This window comes from Hippocampus bargibanti, linkage group LG15, assembly GCF_051943395.1.
Source record: "Hippocampus bargibanti isolate YZ-2025 linkage group LG15, ASM5194339v1, whole genome shotgun sequence".
Lineage (NCBI taxonomy): Eukaryota > Metazoa > Chordata > Actinopteri > Syngnathiformes > Syngnathidae > Hippocampus > Hippocampus bargibanti.
The window spans coordinates 2,158,314-2,165,699 of record NC_142748.1 but is presented as its reverse complement, the minus strand read 5'-3'; the positions used below and the strand labels follow the sequence as shown (position 1 = coordinate 2,165,699).

Below are 7,386 nucleotides of genomic sequence, written 5' to 3'. Positions count from 1 at the left end.
AAGTATTCCATTTAAGCAGAGGTTTCAACTCGTATGGAAAAAAACTTTTGTCTGAGTTGTTTGATTTGCTGTAAACACAATCCACAAGGTAACATGCGACCTAAAAGAGGAACATTTCCACGGGGGTCACACCCCTTTGAAGTGGTCCACATGGATTTCATTGAACTAAGCACAAGTAATTCTTATAAATACTGTTTGGTGATAATTGATTCATTCACCAGATGGGGGAAATTCTGCCTTCAAAGAAATCCGATGCATTATCCGTTGCAAAAGCGTTATGTAAACATATTATTCCAGAACATGGCATACCAAGAATAATTTGGAGTGATAATGGGCCACATTTTGTTAATGACGTAATAACCAAAATTTCCGAACATTTAAGTATTAAATTAAAGAACTACTGTGCATATCATCCACAGAGTGCAAGATTAGTTAAAAGAACGAATGGTGCGATAAAAAAAATGACTCAGAAAAAACAATGGAGATAACAGTCAAATTATGGCCTGAACGTCTATTTCTGATTAAATTAGATATGAAAATAATGCCCACTAATAATGGCTTAACATCTTTTGAGATATTGTAATGGAAGACCATTCTTCCTCCCATTATGGGAAGGTGAACTTTGGGCAAAAGAATGAATCAGATCCAATCGTTTTGTTGGCAAAATCGTTGTGTGAAATTTTTACAACAAAAAGAGGTCTACAGCATGTGTACTGCCGCAGTCCTTTTTGTTCCCTCCACAGGAACAGAGGCTGCTGCGCCCCGTAGACGAGGTGCTGATCAAGGCGATCAGGAGTAAGTCCTGGTCTGCACCAAAGTCGGAGGGGCCATTCACCGTGCTGATCAAGATTTTTTGAGAATTTGTTTAGTCTCCCCAATGTTTTGCTCTTTATAATTTTCATTTTTCCAATGTATTGAATAAACTACATTACTTTGTTTTTCATTTGACAGCCTATCTTTTGGATGTACTCATTTTTGCCTTCAAGTGTTTATCGGTTTGAAATAAGTAGGAATTTTGTGTTGCCAAAGGACTCTAGTTTTTCAGAAAGCCCTGGAATGTAAGGTAATGCTACTCCTCTCCTTTTAGTATCTTCAGAATTTTGGGTTTAATTCCCTATCCTTTTCTTTTGACATTTATTATGATTACTCTGCGTCTGGTCCTTGACGCCCTTTGCTGACGTAATCACACAGCGACACTGATCTTGTGATCAACCATTTCACCACATAATTTTCATAGTTATACATAACATTTTAAGCGCCTTTCAAAGCTCTAAAGGCCACTTTACAGTCACGGGATAAGAACGTTTTTTTGTGCGAGTGAACAGAGGCAACCATTCGCGCCAGCGTTCACTCTACCCGGAATGAATGGACGAAACGGATTGCATTGGAAGTCAAAGAAAAGTTACCCACGTTAACGCATCAGCTGGACTCACATGCGCCTTATTTGACAACACAACACAAATAACACCTTCATCGATTCAAGCCTGTATTTGGAAAACCAAATAACCATCATCCGACAAGAACGAACACCATGAGCAAAGAAAAACCCTCTCCCTGCAACACTATAAAGAGGTATTTTCTGGCACATTCCCTCGCTTACGGCCATACTACCCTGAGAACGCCCGATCTCATCCGATCTCAGAAGCTAAGCATAGTCGGGCCTGGTTAGTACTTGGATGGGAGACTGCCTGGAAATACCACGTGCTGTAAGCTTTTTTTGTGTCCTTTTCTTTTTACATTTATTATGACTACTCTCCGTCTGGTCCTTGACGCCCTCTGCTGACGTAATCACCCAGCGACACTGATCTCGTGATCAACCATTTCACCACATAATATTCATAGTTATCCATAACATTTTTATCGCCTTTCAAAGCTCGAAAGGCCACTTTACAGTCACCGGATAAGAACGTTTTTTTGTGCGAGTGAACAGAGGCAACCATTCACGGCAGCGTTCACTCTACCCGGAATGAATGGACGAAACGGATTGCATTGGAAGTTAAAGAAAAGTTACCCACGTTAACGCATCAGCTGGTCTCACATGCGCCTTATTTGACAACACGACACAAATAAAACCTTCATCGATTCAAGCCTGTATTTGGAAAACCAAATAACCATCATCCGACAAGAACGAACACCGTGAGCAAAGAAAGACTCTCTCCCTGCAACACTACAAAGAGGGATTTTCTGGCACATTCCCTCGCTTACGGCCATACTACCCTGAGAACGCCTGATCTCGTCCGGTCTCGGAAGCTACGCAGGATCGGGCCTGGTTAGTACTCTGATGGGAGACCGCCTGGGTATACCAGGTGCTGTAAGGTTTTTTTTTTTTTTTTTTGCTGCCACCCTAAACTCTGTGGGCCGAGAAATGGTCTCTCCCGTTCGCGATCCGATTTCACTTTTCATTTCACGATCACACCCGACGCGATTTTAAATGGCTTCCCACACGTTGATTTTACTCTTGAGTCGCTGCGTGTAACGATATGGCTTTCCGGCAGAGGGAGCTGTCTGCATGGGGGACCGTCATGACAGTACTCGTACGCGAAGCAGAACTGAGCTTCTGCGTGCTGGACAGCTTCTTTTACTCCCCTTTAAAACCATCTATTTTCCTTTCGCTACAAATTTAACCTCATTGTCGTCAAATGAGCGGCAGATAGCTTTGAAGTGCATATGTACTGCAGATTGAGGCCCAGTAGTATTATCCCAGCGGTGTTGATAAAGTATTTTTTTTTGAGAATTTGTTTAGTCTCCCCAATGTTTTGCTCTTCAAAATTTTCATTTTTTGCAATGTATTGAATAAACTACATTACTTTGTTTTTCATTTGACAGCCTATCTTTTGGATGCACTCATTTTTGCCTTCAGGAAAACATTGTTCAAAATTATCAGCGAGATTTTGGTATTGAAGTGAAACCATGTGTCAGTGAGCTGAGCTGTTTCCTGAATCTGAATCACGCTTCCTTCGTAACAGCAGGGGGTACACCCCATTCACTTGAAACGTTGTGGGCGCAACAGCCGTAGTAATAAATTGGGCAAGCAGAACTGTCCAATCTTTACATTCTAGGTTGTCTATTTCTTTTTTACGTTGTTTACTTTGCCCTTTTCCCATTTTGGCAATTTGGTCCCAACTATGATGAGTGCTCGTAGGGAGTCCTAATAGTTGGGGATGTTCTTAGTGAGGTGGTGATCAATGCCTTATTGTGGTAATTGTCAAGCTTCTACCCCGGTGAGGGCGGACAATTCTTGCCTCTGCATCCACAACAAGTCACCACTTACAATCTCTATGGAGTTCGAAATCTAGTGGTAATCTTATTCACACACACACATGTTCACACACCTTTAACACGTTTTCTTATTTTGCCAGAGGATGCCGCCGCCCTTGCAGAATTTAACTGTATCCTTTTCAACAGGCGCGTCTGCCCTCGCGCGGACTTTAACTGGTCTTTACTTTTACCTGATAGAGTCTCGAATTATCAGGGTTTTACACTTCGTCGCCTAACTCGTCTCCCCCTGAATACCGGTATTTTTATTTCACTGGTCACACATTCCTTTTTTTTTAAGTGAAATATTCTACAAACGTCTCCATGTGCCTGGGTCTCCGTCAACCTTTGGATCCCAGCCGGAGAGGGAGGAAAGGGTGTTGGTTGCTGTAGTAGGGTCCCAGATTACAAACTTATCAGTTGTTGGAAAAGACAACCAATTAAAATGTCTTATGTTTTACTGCTTGCAGCTGTTGGTGCTCAGAACGCCCAGAGGCGTGGCATTATACCGTATTTTCACGACCAAACGGCGCACCGTGTGAAAAGGCGCAGTCTCATTTATGTGTGCCATTTCTGTATTTAACCCACACATTGGGCGCACCGGATGAAAGGACGCAAGTTTTATATACCGGTACATATCCTATACTGCTATACGTACGTCCCCGAGGGGGATGTGGCGAAAATTGAACGCTATTAATTCGCTCTGCTTCGATAGTATTAATGAAAATTTAATTCGGCGCCGGCACCTAAATATTTTATTTCGAAAAAACACGCAGGAACAAGATTGCGATTTAATGTCAATTACAGTGAAGTCGAGGCACTCTCATGGCTCCGCGAAAGTCTTCCCGTTTTTGGCAACGAGTTAAATCAAATTAGTTGCCAGTATGCCTCGATGAAGAAGAATTTGTTGAAAAAAACAATTGGTTGATATAGACGTTGATGGATCGACACTGTTTGTTCAAGTAAATATTCACGAGACCGAAAAAAAATAGATGGAAGACCAGACAAGAAAAAGGTGGAAAAAGGTAGCGCGATGCGTGTTTCGGCCCGCAGATCTCAGGCAGTATTTAGGGGCGCCCCAAATGTATAAAAAGTTGACAACACACTTGTTTCTGCTTTGGACGGACGAAGTGTTGGAATGTGGTCAGTCCTACTCGGACATTCAAAATCAAACTGCCTTCGATTTGAGGTGCCGAAATAAGGTTGATAATGCTCGTCGATGGCAAACACCAAATCGATAATGCGATATAATATAATTGTGCCTATAAAAAGAGAGTAACTTTACTCTGAAAGAGATGTTGGCGGAACTAAAACGTTATTAAAATATAAAGATTGGGCAAAAAGAAAATTTAGCATATTATGGCCGTATGGTTGTAAGCAAAGAGTGCCCGAAGGCAAGAAAACTGCCAACATTATTTTGAAACGGACACGAACCGCATTTTCGCACAGAGAAAAATGCGAGTTGGGTCCAAAAAAGTCCCAAAGTATTGGTTTCAGACTTCAGAGGGTAACGTGAGTTAGAATTTTACATTTTATATCAAGAAAGAGAGAGACAAAAATCATATTAGGGATGGATGGCATTCTATTGGAATATGTGTTGTGTGGAATTGTGATTGATATTGATACATGGAGAAGGATTATGATGGTTCAAGAAAATATGCTCTAAAATGAAGTAAACAATACGATGAATAGCTAGAAATTATTTGGTGGTGACCTCGAGAGATATTTTAAATGGGTTGAAGCTGCGCCAATTGCACTACTCAGCCTCGAGGGTCAACGTAAATTGTGACACGGGTTCCACGCCTTTTGAGGTGGAACATAGCCGAGAGCTCCCCGCTCCATGTGAATGCATGGATCCGGGCGCTCCTCAAAGAATGGTTCATTGAGGAGACATACGCTCATTTTGTGTTCTCGTCCATTATTTTCAGGAGCAGACTGGACCATGATATACCAGGCTGCTACCACAGACGCGTCAAGGCTGGTGACGGAAGGGGCCACCAGATGACCAGAGGGACCAGTCACGCCTATCGAGGGGTGTGGAGTCAAGCGATGTGGAACTCATATCTCAAGACCTTTGGACGGAGGGAGAGATCTGGATTTTCCCTGCATGCTAAGATCGGATTGCATGCTGATGTACATTTTATACCAACATTGTTGTTCCTTTCCCAAGAAGAAAAAAAAGGGGGTGGGGGAGTGAAACGAGAGATGTTTTATGTTCTACTTGTTTGTGAGCTGAGGTTAAGAATGTTATGTCCGATCATTATTACTGTCTCAATACTATAGTTGTTCCAGCCCCATGATGAGACGTCCACGCTCAACGTCACCAGAACAGTAGCAGAATTCCCGATCTTTTAAAAAATGAAAAAGTATATTGCTTATTATTTAGTGTCTTCAAATTAAGTTGAACTGTTTCCAAATGCCCACCGTGATTTTGAAACTGTCATGAATGAGCAATTTGTTGAACAGTAATTTAAATTGACACTCCAGTCATATAATCAGACTAATGAAAATGCATCTTTATATATTTATATTTATATATTTAAATATATGATTAAGAGGTGGGACTGGGGGGTATATATATATATATATATATATATATATATATATATATATATATATATATATATATATATATATATATATATATATATATATATATATATATATATATATATATATATATATATATATATGGTTCCCATTGATTGTTAGGCTATTGTGGGGCATGTCTTCTGTCTTGTATTTTACCTATATACACATATCCCAATAGTATAGACACATATATGCCATTATATTTAGTATTTTGTTTTTTTTTCCACATTTTTTCACACTCCACGATCACTGTCAAGAAAATGTTTGCTATCACTTTTAAAAATGATTACGAGGTGGGAATGATGGAGAATAATAATTTATCATGTTTAAAAGTGCCGTGCTTTGCTGACCAACTAAACAATGGGCCCACAGTCAAAGCGCAGATGGCCACAGTAAATCTGAGTGAAACAGACACGGCAAGGTGAACTGTCGTCTCAAGCTAGATTCTAGAAGGTCCGGCCTTGCACAGAATTTAGGGCTTGAGATACTCCTTTTTCACCATCGTTATTTACGCTTAAACATCCTGCACAAGCGCCAGATTACAAACTTATCAGTTCTTGGAAAAGACAACCAATTAAAATGTCTTATGTTTTACTGCTTGCAGCTGTTGATGCTCAGAACGCCCAGAGGCGTGGCGTTATAATCAAGAAAACTGTGTTTTACTAATATATCACTTTAATTTACATATACTCTCAATAAATAGCTTGGCAGAGGGGCGCAGAATTCAGACGTGTGTCATCTGATGACTGCGTCTCCTGCCGGCAGTGGGGAATATCTTTCTGGTTCTGAGTCTCTGTCCACGGTGTATGTCTGTCATATCTCTGACATGGGGTTAGGGTTACTTGCTGGGGTTACTTGTTAGGGTTACTTGTCAGGGTTATGGTTACTTTCTGGGTTTACTTGTTAGGGTTACTTGTCAGGGTTAGGGTTACTTGTTAGGATTAGTGTTACTTTCTGGGGTTACTTGTTATGGTTACTTGTCAGGGTTCTGGTTACTCGTTTTGGTTAGGGTTACTTGTTAGGGTTAGGGGTACTTTCTGGGGTTACTTGTCAGGGTTAAGGTTACTTTCAGGGGTTGTTAGGGTTACGTGTTAAGGTTAAGTTTACTTTCTGGGGTTACTTGTGAGGGTTACTTGTCAAGGTTAAGGTCATTTGTTAGGGTTAGGGTTAATTGTTAGGGTTAGTGTTGCTTGTCAGGGTTAAGGTTACTCTCTGGGGTTACTTGTTAGGATTAGGGATACCTGTTGGGGATACTTGGGGTTACTTGTAAGGGTTACTTGTCAGGGTTAAGGTTACATTCTGGGGTTACTTGTTAGGGTTACTTGTCAGGGTTAGGGTCTTTTGTGAGGGTTAGGGTTACTTGTTAGGGTTAGTGTTGCTTGTCAGGGTAAAGGTTACTTTCTGGGTTTACTTGTTAGGGTTACATGTTAGGGTTAAGGTTACTTTCTGTGGTTACTTGTTAAGGTTAGGGATACCTGTTGGGGATAGTTGTTGGGGTTACTTGTAAGGTTTACTTGTCAGGGTTAAGGTTACTTTCTG

General features: G+C 40.9%; 2 pseudogenes; both read left to right on the top strand.

The window, feature by feature from the left end:
• Positions 1–1,594: 1,594 nt before the first annotated feature.
• Positions 1,595–1,713, top strand: LOC148887083 (5S ribosomal RNA; annotated as a pseudogene).
• A 486-nt stretch (positions 1,714–2,199) lies between these two features.
• On the top strand, positions 2,200–2,318 carry LOC148887082 (5S ribosomal RNA; annotated as a pseudogene).
• The last annotated feature ends 5,068 nt before the right edge of the window (positions 2,319–7,386 follow it).